The sequence below is a fragment of the Octopus sinensis genome, linkage group LG16, assembly GCF_006345805.1.
Source record: "Octopus sinensis linkage group LG16, ASM634580v1, whole genome shotgun sequence".
Lineage (NCBI taxonomy): Eukaryota > Metazoa > Mollusca > Cephalopoda > Octopoda > Octopodidae > Octopus > Octopus sinensis.
The window spans coordinates 24264200-24282153 of NC_043012.1; the positions used below are offsets into that span (position 1 = coordinate 24264200).

At 34.2% G+C, this 17954-nt stretch overlaps 1 long non-coding RNA gene across 1 annotated transcript in view; it reads right to left on the bottom strand.

The window, feature by feature from the left end:
- The window catches only part of LOC118766533, a 31933-nt gene extending 14357 nt beyond the window's left edge, over positions 1 to 17576 (bottom strand). The window contains exons 1-2 of the long non-coding RNA XR_005002468.1: positions 16751 to 17576; positions 12685 to 12873 (exon numbers count right to left, since the gene is read on the bottom strand). This is a non-coding gene — a long non-coding RNA (uncharacterized LOC118766533). The remainder of the gene's footprint in view (positions 1 to 12684; positions 12874 to 16750) is intronic.
- Between the last annotated feature and the right edge of the window lie 378 nt (positions 17577 to 17954).

A 17954-nucleotide genomic window follows, 5' to 3' on the forward strand; every position in this document is an offset into this window, starting at 1 on the left:
ACTGAAACCAGGAAACCAGCCCTTATGAGCCTGGCATGGCTCGAGAAGGAACATTTTTATTTATATATAACTAGTACTTATTTTATTGACTCCAAAAGGATGAAAGTTGACTTTGGTGTTATTTCAACTTAGAATGCCAGGAGAAACACCACGAAACATTTTGTCCAGTGTGCTAACGATTCTGCAAGCTTAGCACCTTGCATAAAGATACATGTCTATACATGCACACATACGATGGCTGTGTGGTTAAGAAGCTTTTGAGTTCCATCCCACTATGAGACATCTTGAGCAAATATCTTCTGCTATAGCCACAGACCAACCGAAGCCTTGTAACTGAATTTGGTATGTTGATGTCCTCACAACCTGGCAGTTCAATGAAAGAGGCTAACAAAATAAGTACCACGCTTTAAAAATAAACATCGAGATTGATTTGTTCAACTAAAACAATTCAAGGCAGTGCCCCAGCATGGCTACAGACCAATGACTGAAACAAGTAAAAAGATTGTAACCTGGGTCAGAATAGTCAATCTCCATCTCATTTATAGAGAAAATGTGAATTTCATAGCAACTGTTTATCTTTTACTGGTTTCAGTCATTGGACTGTGGCCATGCTGGGGCACCACTTTGAAGGATAAACAAATTAACATCAGACCCTACTTTTTCTTCCTTTTTCTTTTCAAGTCTATAACTTATTCGGTTCTAGGCTGACAGAATACAACAAGGCTAGCCCTTTAAAATACAAGTACTATTCATTTTTGCCAGCTGAGTGGATGGGAGCAAAGCGAAATAAAAGTGTCCCATTCAGAGACACAATGTGCTACCATATCAAATTCATGACTTTATAATCAGGAGTTGAATGCCCGAATCTTTAAGCCATGCAACTTCACGCATACAAATATGAGAGGTGACACCTAGTGCTGAAACAAGTGGTGCATGTAGTGTTTATTAACACTACATGGCCAAACTAGGGTACATTTAGAATGTATGTCCCCTCTTTACTGTTATCTCAAAAAACAAAGGGTATCTATTAAAATCTGATTTGTTATCTATATTCATTTATATACGATAGGTATGCTTTGAGGAGACACAAAAGTATATAATGCATAGGAGGGGGATAGCAAGGAAAACAGACATTAAAAGATAATTATATATCATCATCGTTTAACATCTGTTGTCCATGCTGGCATGGGTTGGATGGTGTGACCAGAATAGGTAAGCTGGGGAGCTGCCCCAGGCTCCAATCTGATTTGGCATGGTTTCTATAGCTGGATGCCCCTCCTAATGCCAACCACTTTACAGAGTGCGTTGGGTGCTTTTACATGGCACTGCATGAACGCTTTTACGCATGTGTATATAAAGATAAAATATATACACACACACACACAAATTATTTTTCCAAGTGTTAACAATCAACCTGTTCAGAAATATCCTAAAAATTTCGAAGATTTTAAATATAAAAAAAAAAAAAATTGTGGGAGTTGGAAATAATTATTTAAAAATTCCATACAATGAACTTGCAATCGTAAATATTTCAGCTCCCGAGAGCTTTTTTTACAAAACCCTTCAGATTTGTTTGTATCCCTTATGATAAAAGGCAGATTTTCTCTGCCTGTTACCATGTTTGTTTTTAATACAATTCTACAATATAGAATTTCTTCAATTGGAATTTACCTATGATTTTTCGAAGTAGATTCGATTGGGTCATGGCATAAAGGTTTTTCAATTTGACCCCCAATTAAGCAAAAATTCAAGAAAAGTAAATATTTTACGATTTGCCTCTCTCATTTCAAATGCTTTACTCATGCTATTACCACACTTTCTCCTACTTTCTCTTTGCAAGTGTAGCTTAAACCTACCACACTTTCTGCTACTTTCTCTTTGCAAGTGTATACCACTATCATATCAGTCCTCTTTCTACCACTCTTGAATCATCAACATCACCACACAAAATGATTTTATCATTTGAAGACTTCATCTAAATGTTCAGCCAACGAGGACATCTATGTGGTTAGTTTTGCCACTAGAAAGAGCAAGAAGAATATTTCCAAACTAAATCCTTTTCACTACTTAAAAAAATAAAATGTAAAAACCTGATGGATGTGTGATAGTAATGCACTTTGAAAATAAGACAAGTTGGCCATTTCTGGAACATCTTTGATCATAGAGCTGCTTCATTAGAAACAAACAAAGCAATTATTTCAAGTTTGTCAAGAGAAAAGGATGGAACCAGGTTACTTTTGTTCTAAAAGGAAGACTAAAATCAATATAGAAATCATTAGAGATCAATATTTAAAATTAATAACTGTTCTTAATTTCTTTTAAAAATTATACAGGTACAACACCAACTCCCTGGACACGGATGGTCTGGAAACTCTTATAATCTGTTCCAGTTTATGAGCAGAAACCTCAGGTCACCTGGCTATTTCACTGGTACCAAAAATAATACTGTTTTAATAAACTCATTTCATTTATACTAATGTACAGGTACCTGTATTTCATTTAATTCTTCAAATAAATTTAATTTTTATATAATAATATTATATAACATTAGCTTGTTATACATTAGAGAGGTGGAGTGAGTGAGAGGAGTAAAGAAGAAGAGAGGAAGAAGTAAAAAGTGATTAATATTAATACACTTAGGCCAAATGTGTCATGTGAAATGTGTCATGTGGTCAGCTGAAAATAGAGGTGAAGAATGAGAGAAAAAGAAGGAGAGAGGAAAAGAGGAAGAGAGAAGTGGTAATGATGTGCAGTGAGGAGGGGAAGGAATACTTCTGTGATTAAAACGTTAGCTGAAAGGAAAAGTGGAGAGGTGGATAGGGGAGGCAGAGAGGAGGAGAGAGAAAGAAAGAGAGAGGCAGGTAGTGGGGGTGGTGTTGTGAAAATTTTTTTTTATTCATCCAACATTTTTTTTTTGCAACCATTGCTTAATGAATAAGTGCAATTGTTTGTAGTCTGCTCACTTAAAAAATTGATACTTGTTTATAAGGTTAACTTAGCCTAAACTCTGGATTCCCAAGAAACGTGATTGCAAGCTGCCCAAGAAAGGATGCGCAGATATAGAGGAACAGCAAGAAGATATAATAAAAATAGGAAAAAAAAGACAACACCGACGGAGACACGAGACAACGAAAGTAGATGAATGTCAAGAATATTCAAAAGAAAGCTAAACAATAAATGCTATAAAAAAAATTGGTCCTCTTAATTTTTTCCATTCTGTGGAATTTACATGAGTCCAACTAGTTTGTTTAATTTCGTGTGTGTTGACCAAAGTGACCAACCCTAGTTCAGAAAAATCAGTTAACAGCAAAAGCCTGTGAAACTAAAGATTCTGCTAAAACAATGTTGTTCCCAGTGGCTGTGTGGTAAGTAGCTTGTTTACCAACCACATGGTTGCAGGTTCAGTCCCACTGCGTGGCACCTTGGGCAAGTGTCTTCTACTATAGCCTTGGGCCGACCAAAGCCTTGTGAGTGGATTTGGTAGATGGAAACTGAAAGAAACCCGTCGTATATATGTATATATATATATGTGTGTGTGTGTGTGTTTGTCCCCCTAGCATTGCTTGACAACCGATGCTGGTGTTTATGTCCCCGTCACTTAACGGTTCGGCAAAAGAGACCGACAAAATAAGTACTAGGCTTACAAAGAATAAGTCCCGGGGTCGATGTGTTCGACTAAAGGTGGTGCTCCAGCATGGCCACAGTCAAATGACTGAAACAAGTAAAAGAGAGATATCTAAGTCTCTCTAAAGGAGACTATGGCAGAGGTACTGGATAGTTATCGACAAGCTAACATGGCAGTCCAGAAAAATAGGACGAATGCTGCCGTTGATTAGCTCCAAGAGGCCATCGCCTCTAATTAGCTATGTGACACATGTGTCCATTATAACCTTTATAACAGGGGAGGTCAGTCGCTTCCCCTTGCAGGACTCGTCCTATTTTTCTGGACTGCCATGTTAGCTTGGCGATAACTATTAATGTGTTACCTGTATATGTTCAAATGATAGATTTTTGTAGAGAAGAAGTCTTAATATGTGTGTTTTTATCTCCTATTCTTCACTTGTTTCAGTCAATAGACTGCAGCCATGTCAATTAATGGTTTAAGCTAGCTCTTTGGGGATATTTTTGAGTGGGTAATCTCCATAAAACTAATAATAGAACTTACAGAATTTTCTTTGTCATTCATCCTATGTTAAATCATTAGTATTCTTTCAAATATAGGCATATGGCCTAAAACTTTGTGGGAGGAAACCAGTTGATGAGATCAGCCCCAGTGCCTTACTGGTACTTATTTTATTGACACTGAAAGGATAAAAGGTAAAGTCTATCTTGGCAGTCTTTGAAATCAGAATGTAAAACCAGAAGAAATGCAGCAAAGTATTTTGTCTGTCACCTTGCTGCCTTTGCTAATCATTAATATAATCTATATTCATGAAGATTTCAGAAAACTTTTCTTTCTTAATTAAAAAATTTGCCAAAGAACAAGACACACATGCACACAATTCAAAATATCTAGACTTTTCTACGGTTATTTGTCAAATGAAACGCACCAACTCTGAATTTCACTTAATTCTTACAAAGATGAAACGTGGAAGGGATTTACTAAAATAACTTGATAGTTTTTTTATGTTATATTGGTATTTGGAATGTAAATTACCAGAAAAGGATCTTGCATGAAATTACAAAAGTTTGGAATTAAAGATTGATAGCATATTCACACTGAAATATTTTGTTTTTTTTCAGTTAGTTTTAAAAGTAGTAAAGAATATGCTAAAATAATTTCATCATAATTAAGCTGACATTTTCGGAATATAAACCAAGATGAAATTTTAATAGGAATTTTTAATTTAAATTACTTGACTCTTTAGCATTTAAACTGACCATATCCAGCCAAAATATTCTACTGGTTCTATGTTCAAATTGGCCATTTCCAGTTACTCATACCAAATATCATTCTAAAAATAATCACAACACTGAAATCTCAAAGCTATATAATAAATCAATGTGAATAAATAAGCATTAATTTTGACAGAATGTGAATGCCGAAGGGTTAAAAAGGGGGAAGTTTATACATTAAAATCAGGGGTGGTGTTGGGCAGTTTTGGGTGGGTTAAGTTCAAACCTGGTTAACAGCAACCAAAATTATGAATGGTTGTGGGTCCATGAAAATAACACAAACAAAACAACACACAACTTTCTAAAGAAAGTTGTTCAAATACCATATATTTATGCTTTATTTTCAGTTATTCAACCCATAGACTAAATATTGACTTTTCACAAAAGTAACTTAAGCTTCTTTTTTTCTGAAGACTAATATTGAGAGAATCAGGTTTTAAAAAACAGAAATAAAGAAATAAAAAATGGCAAGGAGGCTATCTATTCTCACTTGAAAGTAAAAACAACAACATCCCTAACCTTAAACTTATAGAGCTGACAACATTAAAACTTTGACAAGACAATGTTTTTTTTTCTGTGTGACGCTTCTTTACAATCTACAGAACTTCAAAACAAAACAACAAAATATGGTAAATAAAACCTGGTCCTTTTCATATCACTTCCAACATGACAATCCTTTTTGGAGAAAAACATTTTAGTTGTTTTTTTTTTTTTAGTTTTGTAAGTTCTAGATTTTATTTTATTTAATCTTTTCTTATTTTTTTTTTCACAAAAGGAGTCGAGAATAAGGATTTATTTAAAACTAGCTTTAGTTTGAAGAATCCTTCAGTTTAAATATTGCCCCAGTGGTAGCAAGGGAATGGAATAGCAGCAAGCAAGCAAATTCAATATCAAGAAAAAAAATAGAGAAGGTGAAAGCTATGAAGAAAAACCAAAAAAAAAAAAAAAAAACCCCACTCCTCTTGAATTTGTGATGAATGTTCCTTCCACCACCACCACCAAGTTTCTTATGAAACAGCATCACAGAACACAGCAAGTTTGCTTTTAACATTGAGAAACCCGGTTACATGCAATAGTTTATTGGATTTACTTATAAAAATCAAGAGAATCTGACAATCAGTAGACATATTTTCCAACTTAGGTTTATATGTATGTCATTTCTGATCCTGATCCCACTCTAAATTTTAGGGAGACATCAAAATTTTCAACCCCTAAGATTTTTTTGCCTTTACAAACTTAGTTACATCTAGAATATATTCCTTCCCCCTGAGGAAAGGGCTTTCCACAAAACTTTTTTTTTTAAACTAAGAAAATTTATTATTATTATTATTATTATTATTAATATTATTAATCAGCAAAACTTACAGAGTGACTCAAGGGTCAAGAGTGTCATGCATTGGTTGGTCCCATGAGAAACTAATTTTAGCCAATTAGTAATAATAATAATAATAATAATCCTTTCAACTACAGGCACAAGGCCTGAAATTTTGGGTGAGGTGGGGGACAGTCGATTAGATTGACTCCAGTACTCAACTGGTACTTAATTTATTGACCCCGAAAGGATGAAAGGCAAAGTTGACCTCGGCAGAATTTTAACTCAGAATGTAGCGACGAGTGAAATACTGCTAAGCATTTTACCCAGCATGCTAACGATTCTGCCAGCTCACCACCTTAATAATAATATACTCCTGTTTTGAATTCTGTTCTCTTGTTTGTGTCACCTGACTTAAATAGCAACAGTTTGAAAACTGAGTAAAATGTAGAAATGAAAATGCAAAATAATACACCATACATAGAGAGAGAGAGAAAAGATGCATGGTATTAATCCACTGTCTCTTTTCATTGGAAATAAGTGAGCTGCAAGCAAAAATGAGAACCTATGTGGTGTGGTCACTAGACCAGCAAGAAATACTATCAGCATTTCTTACAAATGACTTTATAAGTGAAAAAAGGAAACAAAAAGGATAGATTTGAATCTTATATTCTTATATGAGGGGATGCTGAAAAGTTCCTGGCTTTAAGGGTATCATGAAAGGCCTGGTTGGAGGCTTAACTTTCTAAGTTCTTTTACAAGGCTTAGAAAAACTGAAGGACCGCTGCAATAAGTGAGTGAATCTAAGTCTCACTTGAATAACACTTAAAAGACTTAGTTTTTATTTTAACCAAGCTGAATGATCAAATACAAGCTCCTTAGAGGTGCAAATAATATTAAGAGCATGGCATGACTTGCTAACAGAGTCACTATAATCAGAAGCATTCTTAGGAATCTATGATAAAAGATTCAAACACCATTTAGATAACGGGTATTTTTCTGTTTGGTTTTCACTTTCCAATTCTTTTCAAATTTGGTGTATTGATGTAGTTTTCTGTGCTAATTATGGAACTGAAATTCATTTTTGCCATAAATTAATAAATAAAAAGTTAATAGCTTTTAAAATTTTGGGCAATTTTAGCCAATCATAATCCAGAGACACATTTGTGTCCATTTTCATAGTAATAAGCTAAGCTGCAGTCTGCTTAAAGCCATGTACCTATACTTTGAATTTCCATTTTTTAATTTTTGCTACATAAACGTATTAATTTGTTTTTTTCAAATTTGGCCTTTTGATGTAATTTTTCACTTATTTCAAATAAATTATAGAAAAATGTTCACTAAAAATATGCAACTAATTGATTAACCCCAGGTCATCCACTGGTCAGACTGACCCTAACACTAAACCTTAATTCTAACCCTCAACCTAGGTGCATCTCAAACTTTTGTTTTTGAATTTCTGCAATTAGTTGTTTACATAAACTGAACTGCAGTCATATAATGTAAGAGATTTTGGGTCATTTTTTTTTTCTTTAGTTTTACACATAAAAAATAAAATTTCTTTTCATTGATAATTTTTTCCTTTCTAGCATAGTTACTAGAATAAGAACAGGCTGGGCGATGTTTAGCGAGCTACTACCTGTGTTAGTAGTGAAGGGCTTATCCATCAGAATGAAAGTCAGGTTGTATGATGTTTGTGTACGAACAGCTATAATACATGGGCTGTGGCTACTGAGGAGATGCGAAGGCTTGAAAGAAATGAAGCCAGTATGCTTCCCTAAATGGGTAATGTCAGTGTGCATATACAACAGAGTGTGATTTGAGAGAAAAGCTGGGTATACGAAGCTTCAGATGTAGTGAGCAAGAGAGAAGACTGCACTGGTGCAGTCAATGCATATGAAGACAGTTGCATCAAGGTGCTGATCTCTAATTGCAGGTAGATGGAACACGTGGAATGAAGTAGTGAGAAAAGATCTACAGACACTGGGACTCACAGAGGGGATGACAAGAGACTGAGACTCCTGGCAGTTTGCTGTGCTTGAGAAAACATGCCAAGCTAAGTGTGGTTGTCCTTGCATACAGGCTTGTCCCCTGTAATGCGCTCCAGCTAAGCATTCCTAATCTTGCAGGCTTGTGGGTGCTGGAGCATCTGTGCCAGTACTGCATAAAAGCACCCAGTACTTTCTGTAAGGTGGTTGGTGTTAGGAAGGGCATCCAGCCACAGAAACCATGCCAAAAACAGGCAATTGGAGCCCGAGCAGCTCTTCAGCTGACCAGTTCCTGTCAAACCGTCCAACCCACACCAGCATTGAAAATGGATGTTAAATGATGATGATGATTGCCTCTTCTAACATTTCATTCAATTATTTATTCCTCAAAACTTCATACAACTTTCATCACAGAAAATTTTCACTTGATTTTAAAATTTCAAAAAAAGTGTAAGCCAAACAGAAAAGATCCACTTTGTTCCATACTATTTTGTTCATATGCCAGCACCGCCTCGACTGGCTTCCGTGCCGGTGGCACATAAAATACACCAATCCAACCGTGGCCGTTGCCAGCCTCGCCTGGCACCTGTGCAGGTGGCACGTAAAAAGCACCCACTCACGGAGTGGTTGGCATTAGGAAGGGCATCCAGCTGTAGAAACATTGCCAGATAAGACTGGAGCAGCCTTCTGGCTTCCCAGATCCCCGGTCGAACCGTCCAACCCATGCTAGCATGGAGAACGGACGTTAAACGATGATGATGATGATTTTTACTATAGATGCGGGAAAAATACAGACATACCTCAGCTTACATCGGAATTCGGTTTTCCGTAAGAACTCAAAAAACCATGTAACACAGAAAAATATTTAAAAAAAATTTATTTATATCTGTTTCAACAAATGGTCTGTACATATTCTTTTCTACTTACCTACTCTAGGCACAAGGCCCGAAATTTTGGAAGGGGGGTGGCTAGTCGATTAGATCAACCCCAGTATGCAATTGGTACTTAACTTATCGACCCCAAAAGGATGAAAGACAAAGTCGACCACAGCAGAATTTGAACTCAGAATATAAAGACAAAATACCTATTTCTTTATTACCCACAAGGGGCTAAACATAGAGGGGACAAACAAGGACAGACATAGGTATTAAGTCGATTACATCGACCCCAGTGCAGAACTGGTACTTAATTTATCGACCCCAAAAGGACGAAAGGAAAAGTCAACCTCAGCGGAATTTGAACTCAGACAAAGTGCCGCGCTACGCATTTTGCCCGGCGTGCTCACGATTCTGCCAGCTTGCCGCAAAATACCGCTAAGCATTTCTGCCAGCTCGCTGCCTGGTCTGCACATATTTTCACATGTATTTGATTCGACTTTGCACTCCAGTATTAAATTTTAGGCATTTTTCCCTTTTTTTTTAATATTTGTATGCTTTTAAAAAACGTCGAACTTCAGTTGAGTTTTTCTCCACAATTTTCTTTAAAACAACAGTGTAAAGTTGAAAAAGACTTAAATTGAAATGACTTTGGTTGAGGAATGCACGTGGTTCGGTTCAGTTTCAAAGACACAAATATTACAAAGAATTTATTGGTTTGTTTTTGGTCAGAACATACAGTTAAAATACCGGCATACTTGCTCATAAGATATTGGAGTATTTTCAACAAAATCGTTTTTCTGGTGAAGGGGAAAATTATTTAACTGACAATTCCATTAAATTCTTTAAATATTTGCTTCAAAACGATATTTAATGAAACATGAATTTGACAGTAGGTTCAGCTCAATATTTACCCCATTTAAACTTATCTAAAAATACAAGGCATCACAAAGTTGAAGAGAAAAATCGGTCATAAAATTTATGGCAATAACGGAACCATTTGTTGATGCGTTTCCGTACAAAAGTAACCATGAAAAGCCATAAATTGTCTGAAGAAAGAACTTGAATGGTGTGGAAAGAGCATCCGTCCCCTGTGGACGAAAGAAGAATTATTTGTGGTCAGTCAGAGATAACATTACGTTGTGCCATTTAGTGATAAGGTTACGAGTACTGAGAAAGGTCCATTGACCGTTGCTCATAATAAATCTGATAAGGAAAAATCATTCACACATTTGAAACACAATTTCTGTATCTCAGCAACTAGATGTTGAACACTCCATATCAAATAATACAACTTGTTCTCCCTTCACCAAATAATTCAAAGATTTGTCATGAAATCCGACTGAGGGCATGCAACAATAAAATGCATTTGCTCATGATAAATTATTTGTTTACACACCCACACAGTGTGTGTGTGTGTGTATTCAAATAATTTGAATAAAGACTCATACACATAAACAGCCATCAGAAAGATGAGAAAGGCAACAAACATTTTAAATATCTTATTCAAATGAAAGAGGAGCATGGAAAAATAGCATAGGATACAAAATTAATGAAACGCGACTAAATCTAAAAACTCAACATAAAATATTCTCTTCACGAGCGGCCGGAGTGGTTTTTCTTCCTGATATATTTTATGCATCACAAAGTTAAAGAGGAGAAATTAAAAGTAGTCTTTACACATTTTGTTTCAATTGAAACATTTTTTTTTTTTTTTTTGAAACTTGAAGATTACCAAATTTGATATTAGTGTGGACAAAAAAATTATGTAGAATCCAATAGAGAAAAGAATATTAATGGTTAAACACCAAAAATTATCCAGATATTTATTGGGTCAAAGTTGAGGAAAAATTTCTTGAAAAAAATGTACCAGTCACCTTACATTTCAAACTTTCTGAACTTCAACAACAACTACATAAACTATACAGACCAATTTTTACACCCAAAGAAGATGAAATGGTACCAAATAAGGAATACAATACTTGCAATGTAATTGGTTGAAAACTGGTGTTTTTAAAATTAAAACTAAATTCAAAATTTTAATTTTGGAACATGATTCATAAAATAAGACCAGCTTTCAACTGAATAAGTTTAAAAGTAGGAATGTATGTGTGTATGGCTGTGGTCAAGCCAAGGTTATTGCTCAGTCATGCGTTGGAAGAAGGAATTTGAGCTAGAAACAATAACTTCTTTCTGTCACTATCTTTTTATCTTTATACATATTTCATATACATTTTCAAGTGTGTTCTGTTGATTTCCTATTTCTCTACCGTCTGGGTTTTTAATTGAATTGGTGTCTCTAAGGTGTCAAAATCTATGCTTATTTCTCATAAAAGAGAAGACGTTACAATTCTAAAGAAGTTCACGCCTGATAGTTGGGTGGGTACTATTTAAGAAGAGTGGTCCCGGTGCGCGCACTCGCACATCCACGCTAGCTAGTCGTGACTAGTTGATCCTACAACGACTACCTAGCAAAGTAAATAAAACACAAAATAAATATTGTTTTTTACACAAAGTATATAAAACAAAAAGAGTAAGGATTGACTAGACACGGGAGTACGCACACCGGGACCACTCTTCTTAAATAGTACCGGTGGGGTGTCCCCTGTATTGAGTGCTACATGCCCTTCGTATCTAGCGGGGCCCGGGTCAATTGTCTGCACCGCCACCCTGTTAATCCGGGCCTGTTCACACACACACACACACACACACACACACACACACATATATATATTAGAGAGGGAGAGAGAGAAAAATATAAACACCGAACTTCAAAAAATTACATTCCATAATTAGAAATTACTACATATGCCATAATTAGCAAAACAGTGTACCCTATAACATCCTTATTATAAAACGATAAAAATTCCTCATTATAATCCAATAACAAATTTAGTTTTCTTCTTTGTAGAAATATAGAAGAAAAAAAAAACCCACAGAAATTTTAGAAGAGAACAGTTATGCCAACGTGGACTAAAATTGGTTTTTGTAAAACTTGGTCGCTTTGTGGCAAACGAGGTTCATAAATGTAAACGTGAAAACATAATACGCGTGCTGTGAGGGTAATGTTTTGATACTATAAATACCGGCAAGGAGTGAGTCGATACACGTGGTATTTTGCGAAGCCAAAATCTTTGAAGAGTAAACGAAAAGAAAACAAATGTGTGCACACCTGTAAAACCAAATAGAACAGCGAAGCCAAAGCGTAATAAAGTAATTCAATAAATATGTAAATTGCGTTGAGAGTTTTGAATACAGTAAAATTAAAAAATTCCAACGTTAACAGTTCATAAGAAAGGTAGAAAAATAATAATAATAAAGATGATACAAGTATCTAGGGGTGTCCTTAAAGTATTTTCCCGGTGAAGATAATCTTTATTGATTTATCGCTCACAAGCCGGAGATCGATATTAGTCAATAGACGTAGGGAGATGAGAAACTAAACAACAGACATGTGCGTTTGACAAAAGAACGTCATCACATAAGCACGTGGTGTACGGTGAAAGCGTGTAAAGAACACAACTGGTCTTCTCCAATAACAGGCATGGAGTATCATACTTAAAAATTCAAATTGCAAATTGAACTAAAAATGAGTAAATGTTGTAATAATTACCGAATATCGAACAGCTTAATTTGTTTTCCGCTTAGAACAGCAATTGAATTTTCACATGTCTTGATGGAGGCCATGTTTTCGGTTAGTGGGGTCACAGGGGTTGTGGGGCCGCTTAAATAGTGATAAACAGTCGCCTAACACTTAAATGATTAATTGTTCTTGTTGTATGATTATTTTCGCATTAGTTTACTGAAAAAAAAATGGTGATATGGCAATTACTTGTAACTAAAAAAATTCAACTAAAATTAAAAATATATATATATAATCAAAATTACAACCGTATTTATTTTTATTTTTCCGTAAATTTGTACCCTCCCACATTAGGAACTCGGCCGCTTACTGTTCGGATAATAACAATACTATCTCACATGTGAGTTGTGAAAAATGTTCTCTTATTCACAACACTGCTGCGGAGTTGGAAGATTTTGTTTCATTGACGAGTAATAAATACTACTGATTGATAATAAAATGAACGTAGTAAAATTACAATACTAGAGTTACTATAAAATTATTTCTTTTAAGAGAGAGAGAGAAAGAATAAATAAACTATCGTAGGATGACTAAACTAAATGCCATTCAATGTTAATATTAACATTGATATTATTAAAAGTAACAACGATGTTTCAAAGGATTCTAATAAAGGAACAAACACTGTAAATATCAGTTTAATTAAAGAATACAAATAGATTTCCGTGCTGACATTTTATCACACAAGTGCGCTTTATATATATGTATATGTAAAAATGCATACATACACATATTTGTAAGAAAGAGAAATGAAAACTTATTATAACGCATACGTGTAGAGATTGCATATTTTCATTCGAAAACCGTCCTTGTTTACAAATACGTTACAGTCTATAAAGATGTGAATGTTTACATACACACGTTTATCTATGCACACCAATAAATGTAGTCATATACCTTCATTCATTCATGTTACCTGTATGTTAACATACATATTCATATGTATACATTCATGTAGTATGCATGCAAAAATTACCTGTACATTTATGCATGTGTGCATGTATGAATGCAATACATACATGTATGTAATTATATGTATGAAAGTAATAAAGTTAATGTCTGGTCATATAATACAAATACACACATACAGTTATATAATAGGTATACGTTGATATATGTGTGTATGTATGTTTGTATGAATGTGCGCATATATACTTTTCCAGTGTCTTATCAACACACACCCTTCTCAATTCCACACGCACGCACACGTACAAACAAACATGTCAATTATCTATTTTTTTTTTCACTCTTTATAAGCGCAAAAGTTAATTTTTGTTAATATTTTTATGCCATTTTATTTTCTCATTTTATTTCTTGTCTTCTATTTTTTTTCTATCACTTGTTTCTCTCAAAGAATATATATATGTATTGTTTGTTTTTCTTTTTGTAATTTTGCCTCTGATTTTTACCCTCCTTTTTTCGCGTAAGTTTCTTGGCGAAGGCTGCGAAATAAGAAAAGATAATTGGCGTTTTTCTCAATCGCGTCGTGTTAGTTATAGCCAATGGGGCGGAAGCAATGTTTATCATATGGTCATACATAATAAATAGGTACTTTAGCATGGGTTGATACCAAAACATGGAGCGCTTCCACCGTGCAGGCCGGAACGAAGCAACTTGCAACAGCTGGGCGAATTTATTGGCAGCAGAAGACAAAATGGAAATGTTTTACATGGCACGAGAGGCAGTAGTGAAATATATGGGTTTGTGATTTGCATTTTTGTATATTTCATGCCTGTTCGTATATACGCAATATGTGTGTATGTATATATATATACATACATATATATATATATAATATATATATATATATATATATATATATATATATATATATATATATATGTATATATATATGTATATATATATGTATATATATATGTATATATATATATTTATATATATGTATATATATATGTATGTTTGTATATATATATATATATATATATGGACATATACATATATAATTGTATGTGTATATATATATATATATATATATATATTATATATATATATATACATATACTTATATATATATGTGTGTATATATATTTATATATGTATATACATATACATGCATATATATGCATATATATATATGCATAAACACATGCATATACATACACTCATACATATACATAAATGTATCTCTACATGCATACACACAGACACACACATATATATGCATGGATATATGCATATAAATGTGTGTGAAAATAAAGTATATAATATATATATATATGTACGAGTATAAATGTACATATGGTGTGTATGTATGTTTGTGTGTATATGCATATATATACAGTAATTTGTCTGTATGTATAGAAATGCATTTATACGTGCATATACATTTCTATATATGTATGTATGTACATATGTATATATATGTTTATATATGTATATTCATTTATATATGTACATATATGTATACACACATACATATACAAATATATATATGCATATGTATATACATATATAGATATGGATGTTAAATATGTATGTATGTATGTATGTATTTATATATATGTATGTGTGTATGTGTGGGTATATATATATATATGTATGTATATATATATATATGAAACATGTCAGATAATCTGCCCAGTAAAAAACTTATTAAAACTTATTTCACTTTGTCCTAATTCTTATTATGATTTAATAACATTGTTTTTTTATTTTTTGATTATTTTCGTTGTTATCTTTTTTTCCACTTGACAGTAATTCTGTTATTTTGACGAGGCACAATACATCGTATTCATAAGAAAATTATGGGATGTTTTGACAATCATGCCTAACCTTCGCAAAGGAATGAAAGTTCTGCAAACAAATAATAGATAAACTGCATTTAATTCGATTTCAGTCGACCCAAGTTTGCCTGTCAAATTTCTAGGAATCGGTGAAGTGCTTGACTGTCAATGTACGTAAACTGTATTTAGTTTTATCCCTCAACATTCTGAGTTCGAATCCTGCCTAAACCAATTTTACCTATCAAATATCTAGGGTCGATAGTAAAATTACCAGTCAAGTACTGAAATTAAGGATCGATTATTTTGATTAGGTCTTTATTTTATCGCTACCATCAATAACCATTATTATTCATCATTATTATTAGTAGTAGCATCATTATTTCCCGGTGTCCTTTGGAAAGGCATGAACGTCAAAACTACTACCCTAGTCCCATTCCCTAAAAAATATATGAAATTTCTTTATTTGTGACGAGTGAATTCAAAACATTGTCATTTACGCAAATTTATATTGAATGCCGGTAACAGTGGGTCGCCTTGAAATTAAACACGCTCTGGCACTGGGTTCAAATCTTCTTTGTGTATAAAATAAATTTCCGTGATAAACGCCGGGGTACTCAAAAACCTCAACGTATTACTGGTAATTATTTAATTTTTTTTTTTTTTTTTTTTTTGCATAAAAAATAAATATCTAATGAGTAGTATTGTGTTTCGTCTTCTGAAAGCTGGTGAGCACTGTTTGTGTATGTATTTATTTATCGTAAGTCAATTAGCATGTTCGACGAGTGCGTAGTCGCTCGAGATGCTAGAAATAGCAGCTAAATTCCTCTCAACTAACACCTTATCAAAAGGAAGGGCACTTTGGAAAATTTTATCCTGGAACCATTGTCTTTAAATTAGAGGGAACGATTTGTTTATACATAGCTGGAACGCTTTCCTCATGGATATGTCTTCAGCAGAACAGACCCGGGGCTAAACAACTATTACCACCACCACCACCACAATAACAACAACAACAACAACAATAATAAGCGAGCCGGTTTCGATTCATTTTCGAAAACACTTCATAACTACGTCGTTATTAATGCCCTTGGGATAGGTATGAACACCACTGCTTAGCATTTATCGGCTTCCCCAACACATACACACACACTACCAAACATAGAGCCACGCACAATACTACAGAAACACACACATACACACGCTAAATATCTGAATCGTTATAATTTGGCAAAGAGGGAGAAAAAAAAGAAGCAAGAAAGAAAGAAGAGGAAGAAGAACTAAAAGACATTACTTACCGGCGAACCGATCTATCACGACACGGTATCGATTCTCGATCGAAACTATTTCCCTTCATACATATCGTTAACGTCGTCTGTAAGAAAAGGCACGTGCATCACAAAGTCCCCCGTTTCCCTTTAAGAATCGCAGTTTTCATTTCATGCTGATGTAAACAAACAAATTCTATTTATTTAATGAATTCCCTATCAACGAATCCACACGCCATGTTGATGTTATATAACCCCAGGAGGTCAGCACTGGACCAACAAGACTTATCATCATTGACGTTCCCGTCAAGACCATCCATTCGATTTTTTTCCTCAGACATTCTGAATCTAAAGCGTGAATTATATCTAATGTGCCCTTCCTTCTCTAAGAAAGTATGGTGTGATATGGAGGAAATATTGCTGTTATTTTTAGCAAACCTTGTTACGACTTAGAGGCTTCCTTAGCTGTTTCGTCTGCTAGCTAAGGTTTCGATTCTCGATGCTACTTTTACTTCACTTCGCTTGCTAGCTTACCAACGAAAGCCGTTGAGAAGAAAAAAAACGTAAATCTTACACCTTGTTCTTTGCGTAATTACAAACAACGGTCAAACTCCACTTCAATTCTTTGGAAAGAAATGATAATTATGACAACTATTCCATCAGGGATTAACCTCGCCTTACATTCTACCCAGGGACGGTAAAATAAGACTCAGTAACATTATGAAACCGGTTCAATTTGAGGATACACACTACTCTGAACGAACTTGGACTTTTGCTACTAAGAAAAGAATTCGTTATTATTAAAGAATTTTGGTTGGATTTCGAAATATTTTTTAATTGTTCACATTCGCACACGCGTCTCTCTTTTTTTTCTTTCTCTTTTTTCAGTTTCATTTTCACATTTTTTTTTTCTCTCATTCATTCATTCATTCATTTTCCTATCCACCTCTGTCTCTCGGCCAAGATTTCCCCAATCCCACAATTTATGTTTCGTAAATGACTAGCTTGTTAATTAATATAAACTATGTATGTAATCATTAAAATTATCTGCTGTACTTCAGAAAAAGTTTTTTTTTTAATCCCTACACACACACACACACACACACACACACATACACACACGCACACACAGAGGCACGCACACATATATGTTTATTGTCAACATTATTTCTGGAGACACCTAAGTTTCTCGTCAGCCGGTATACAAATATAAATAATATAAAAAGCATACACG